The 4,908-nt window shown below is 46.6% G+C and overlaps 1 pseudogene; it reads left to right on the top strand.

The window, feature by feature from the left end:
- Positions 1-353: 353 nt before the first annotated feature.
- On the top strand, positions 354-4,257 carry LOC144752529 (small ribosomal subunit protein eS21 pseudogene; annotated as a pseudogene).
- Positions 4,258-4,908: the final 651 nt, after the last annotated feature.

Below are 4,908 nucleotides of genomic sequence, written 5' to 3'. Positions count from 1 at the left end.
ACTTTCTGGCAGTCCAGCGCTGGCATGAAGATGTGGTCAATGCACGCGTGTGTGTGATGCGCACCAGAGGTGTGGGTGTACTGTCTGGTCTGGGGGTGCCAAATTCTCCAGGTGTCACATATAGTGAGTGTGTCTGTCCAGTTAGTAAGGAGCCTTGCGTAGGCGGACCTCGTGCTAGTCGGTGGGCTTGTGGCGTCAAGACCTGGGTGCATGACTGCATTGAAGTCTCAACCAATGATTTTCAGTCCAGGGGGTAGCAAGGCGATAAGGTTGGTGGTACGTCACAGGGTCGAAGGGAGCAGTGATGGAGGGGACTACATGGATAGCAGGTTAGGAACAGCCCCTATACCAAAATGGAGTCCCAAAAGTCTATTTATAAAGCAATGTCTGAGCTGAATGAACAGACCAGGTCGCAAGAGCTCAAAACTGTAGCTCTGGCGATTCACTCAGAAATGAAAGACAGTGAGAAAGAGTGAGAAAACAGCCCCTCCCATGGACCCTTTAAGGGCTATGAAGCATCCCTGGGGGTTGGTAGTGGTCATTGTCAGTGTGAAGGGAAGACTGCGGCGCATGAGGATTGCTACACCTTGTGAACCCCGGGTGAACCCTGAGTGCCAGGCTCTATCATAGCCATACTGCGCTAGAAACGGGCAGTTGGTGCCCATATGGTGCGTTTCTTGGAGCAATAGTATGTCGGACGCTTGGCGTTGAAGGGTAACGCAGGACTTTCTGTCCACTTAACCTTGTCTAGCAGCCTGTTGACATTCCATGATAGGATGCAGAGAGAGTCTCCAGTGTTATGCGAGCCCGTCACGGTGGGTACAGGTGCAGATGGAGAATAGTGTGGTGTGACCTGAGTGCGGAGTTGTCCGCGTTGTGGGTGAACAGCAGGGTCGCAGGCAACCCCCTGGGTCGTGTGCAGTACATAAGAGTGAGTTGCTGTGGAAAGAGGTTGCTGTTGTAGTGAACATGATGAACATAGTGTGAGAACTGGAGCTCGGGACAATGGTCCCTGCCACCTCCCCCACCCTATACTTCAGGAACGGAAGCATCTGTCGCCCCAAGTGGAAACAAAGAGAAGAAAAACAAACTAAAACGTTTGGGTATGGGTTTGCGTGGAGGACCCCTCCTTACGTAAGGATAGTTATCATTACATTGTGGAATGGTTAGACATTATGGTGAAAGTCATCAGCTTCCGAAGGCCTCTACTGCAGAGCGTCTCTGGATGGCCTGCAGGCGAGGCAAGTGTTCATCCCAGAAGTGCTGGCCTTCGGGAGAGGTCTGAGTTAATGGAGTCCAGTTGGAGAGCCCTGGGTGAGGCGCCGTCAGGCTCCGAGCGGGTCACTGTTTGTTCAATGTTTAATGACGCCAAGGTTATTATACTCAGTATGGCATATGCCAAGGGTTTATTTACTTGAATTCTGCATCTGTCTCGTTAAAGGGGCCCTTTTCGCACTCTACAGTGACTCATGCGGTTATCTGGCTGCGCCATCCCACACGGTGACTGTAGACTGAGTCTGTCTGGATGGTGCAGGTCAATGGCCCTGGACGCTTAGTTGCAGTGGTGTCTCAGCCGGCAGCGTCGGTCCGGTCTAATTATTGTTGTTTTTTTCATGTACAAACAATCAGCTCCGATCCTGAAGCGAGATGTGGCTGTAAGCGGATTGTTTTCAAACTCTTCTCTATAAGTCTGCGCTTAGTCATGCATTAGACGCTGTGTTGGGGTGCGTGCAAGTGACAGTTTCCTCTACGCAATCCTATTTGCTTTCTAATTAACAGCTGGTGCTGTTCGAAGGCACGTGCTTGCGGGGACTTTCTGCTCTTACAAGGGGGCGGCCTGGAAACCAGGAGCCAAACTAGCAAAGTAATGACAATAAATGCTGTAGTTCAAAGTTAAGGGTCAATAAAAAACAGTAACTCACCTACCCTCTCACAAATTTTAAACAAACGCAAGAATGCGTTGTTTGTTTAAATGCAGTATATTATGAGCATTGTTTTAAACTAAATTGCGCATCGCGTGAAGGCAGAGCAATGCTTTCCTGAAATTGAGGAGTGGATTGCTCAGTCTCTAAATGCCTATATTCTGCTGATTTTTATTCGGGTATATTCAAATCACCTGTAATATGTCTCTGCCTCATGCCTAGAAAAAAGGATTTCTCCCCTGTAGAAAAACGTTTTAGAATATTAAAGGTTTCATTTTGCATTAATGTAGAACCACAAGCAATTCATTGTTGGTGTTTTCGTTTTTTTATGCTAAAGTTCAGAGGGCCATACTATCAAGAAAGGGCGATACATTATCGGCGCTTTTATCGGCAGGAAACTGCCGCTAAAGCGGCGATAATGGGCTTGATAATATTTATTTATTTAGTTGCCCTCAGTTTTCGTGAAGGTGTTCTGAGCAACTTTGTTCCATAAGGAATGTTTTTTGATTCCTGTACTTTCAGCGAGTTACTTAAAGTATTTCTCCATTTAGCCAATTTTGTAGTAAAGAAGATAAGGTAATTTATAATCATACCCTTTTTTAAGTTGAGGGAGGGATCTTGAATTAGCGTTTCAGGGTTAGATCTGAGTAGGTTTTGTTTAAACGTTTTGGATGCATTTTTAGAGAGCCTAGGAGGGTATATTATTGAGAATGAATTTCTTCCTTCAGATTTAAAGTGATGCCCTGCCATGGTTCAGCAATCATAAAATTTGTTAATAGTAAAGATCAGTTCTGCCCCTATCAAAAGGCTGCCCCTATAGCTACTGTAGAGGAGTGGAGTCCTTTGTCTCTGGTTCAGCAATCAGAAAGTTTGTTGATAGAAAAGTTCAGTTCTGCCCCTACCAAAATGGCTGCCCCTATAGCTACTGTAGAGAAGTGGAGTCCTTTGTCTCTGATCATGTGCCCGATTCCTAGAAGAACCAGTCCTCTTTCAATTCCCACTCATTCTTCTGTAGATAAGTCCTCTGTTTCCTCCTATTCCCCACACCCTTGAGGCAGTTCACTAGTTGCCCTAGTCCTATCTCAGTTTTAGTCTAGCTCCATTTTGTACTTAAGGCAGCCCCCCCAGCAAAAATGGTGGCATCACTTCCAGTGCCCAAATGGTACATGAATGGGGCGTTCCTGTATGCAATTTGTTCTGTGTTGTAGGGAGTGCGGCAAAATAGTTCTCTCATTCACCATTTTCCCAGAGGCAGACCAATTCCCTCCCTCATCCAGTAGTTAAAAACAAAGCAAAAACAAAGAGCGCCTCACCGTCGATCCCTTTGATGTTGTCCGTCTATCCTTAAGTCCCTTTGCTCTGCGCTGTGAATCAGTTGTCGCCGCCTGCTCCCAGCGTGACTCTGTGCCTCATTCGCCTTGAGAGAGAGGAGGGGCGAGCCCCACAACGAGCTTGTTCTTTCACGCTGCCTGTTTCCAACGCTGCCTGGTTAACACCAGAACCTGGGCTTCTATGGGAATTCACAAGGGCATATTATCAAGCCCATTATTGCCGCTTTAGCGACAGTTTCCTGCCGATAAAAGCGGCGATAATGTATCGCCCTTTCTTTATAATATGGCCCAGAGTGTTTTACACTAGAGTCTAGCATGGTCATGCCAGCTGTCCCAGCACCACTGTTTCCACTTGATGAGACACAGCATTTTCTTCCTTCTCGAGAAGAGAGTTACAAACTGTAGAGATGCAGACAACGACAGAAACCAAATAAGTGTAGCTCTGTCTGTCATATAAACTTGCCGATGTGACAGAGTGCCACCGCATTAAATAATTTCCAACTTCCACACTAAAATCTTATTTTGTGATCACGTGGGGGAGAAATGTGTCCAACCGAGGGTCTCTGGGACGGCCTGAGGGTGTATGAGTGAGTGGGGGGCTGCGGTGGGGGAGCAGTGCTCAGAGAAGATGCCATGCAAATACCAATGCGCCTTGAGGGAAAATTGGGAACACTACAGGGGAGTGTGGAGGACGATCGCGAGACTGGAGGTCAGATTTACTTTGTTCTAAATTGACCAGACACGAACAACGTTGGTGAGTTTCTGGACCTATTCGAATGTTCGTTCCTCGTAAATGCTCTGCAAGCACCAGAACCATTAAAGCTCAGGATCATGAATCTATGCAGATGGTCATAGTGGAGAGTGACAAGGTAACAGGCAGAGCCAATGGACAGGTCAAAACAAATGCAACCTATGAGGCAAATTGCCAAATGGCAGGTGAGTCTGATGACTCTGTTCTGCTTCACAAGAATGAGTACATTGTTTCAAAGAGTTTCTCACCATGACGTCTTTGCACTACTGAAAGAAATAAAATAAAATAAAATATAACAAAATAAAACAAAATAAATCTGGCTTTGTGCAGAGAACTGTATGTTGACAATCATTTTATTTTATTTTCATGTTTAAGTTTCAGCCTTTAAAAGTGCTCATTGGTTTATTAGGAGGGATGTTCACCTTATCAGGTTTCTGAATACTCTTGAAATTGATGTACCAGGAGCCCTAGCCCTCCTGCCATTCACACATACTCTGCCGCTGACTTCTGAGCCCTGGACCCCAGATGCTGCAACAACAACTGTAGGTGTGACCTTTTACTTGCCACCACTATCTCTTTTCCTGCAACTCAGGACCACCATCCCATACGGACACCTCCATTACTCCCACCTCTCCGATCACGACCACCCCAGAACCTCTCCACTGCCTCCTGCTCAATGCCCAATCACTCTGCAAGCAGGCCACCGAAATCTGGGACACCATCACCTCACACCCTCACGATGTCATCTTCATCACAGAGACTTGGCTCAATCCACCCGTCATTTCAGACATTGAAACTGCAATGTCCGATGGCTACAAGATGATACACTGGGACCGCACCAACTAACATGGAGGCAGCACCACCATCCTCCACAAAGAAACCATCTGCTGTGCCACTATTGTGT

The sequence above is a fragment of the Lissotriton helveticus genome, chromosome 5_1, assembly GCF_964261635.1.
Source record: "Lissotriton helveticus chromosome 5_1, aLisHel1.1, whole genome shotgun sequence".
Lineage (NCBI taxonomy): Eukaryota > Metazoa > Chordata > Amphibia > Caudata > Salamandridae > Lissotriton > Lissotriton helveticus.
Note: the sequence above shows the minus strand (reverse complement) of the source record. Positions and strands in the feature narration are given on the sequence as shown.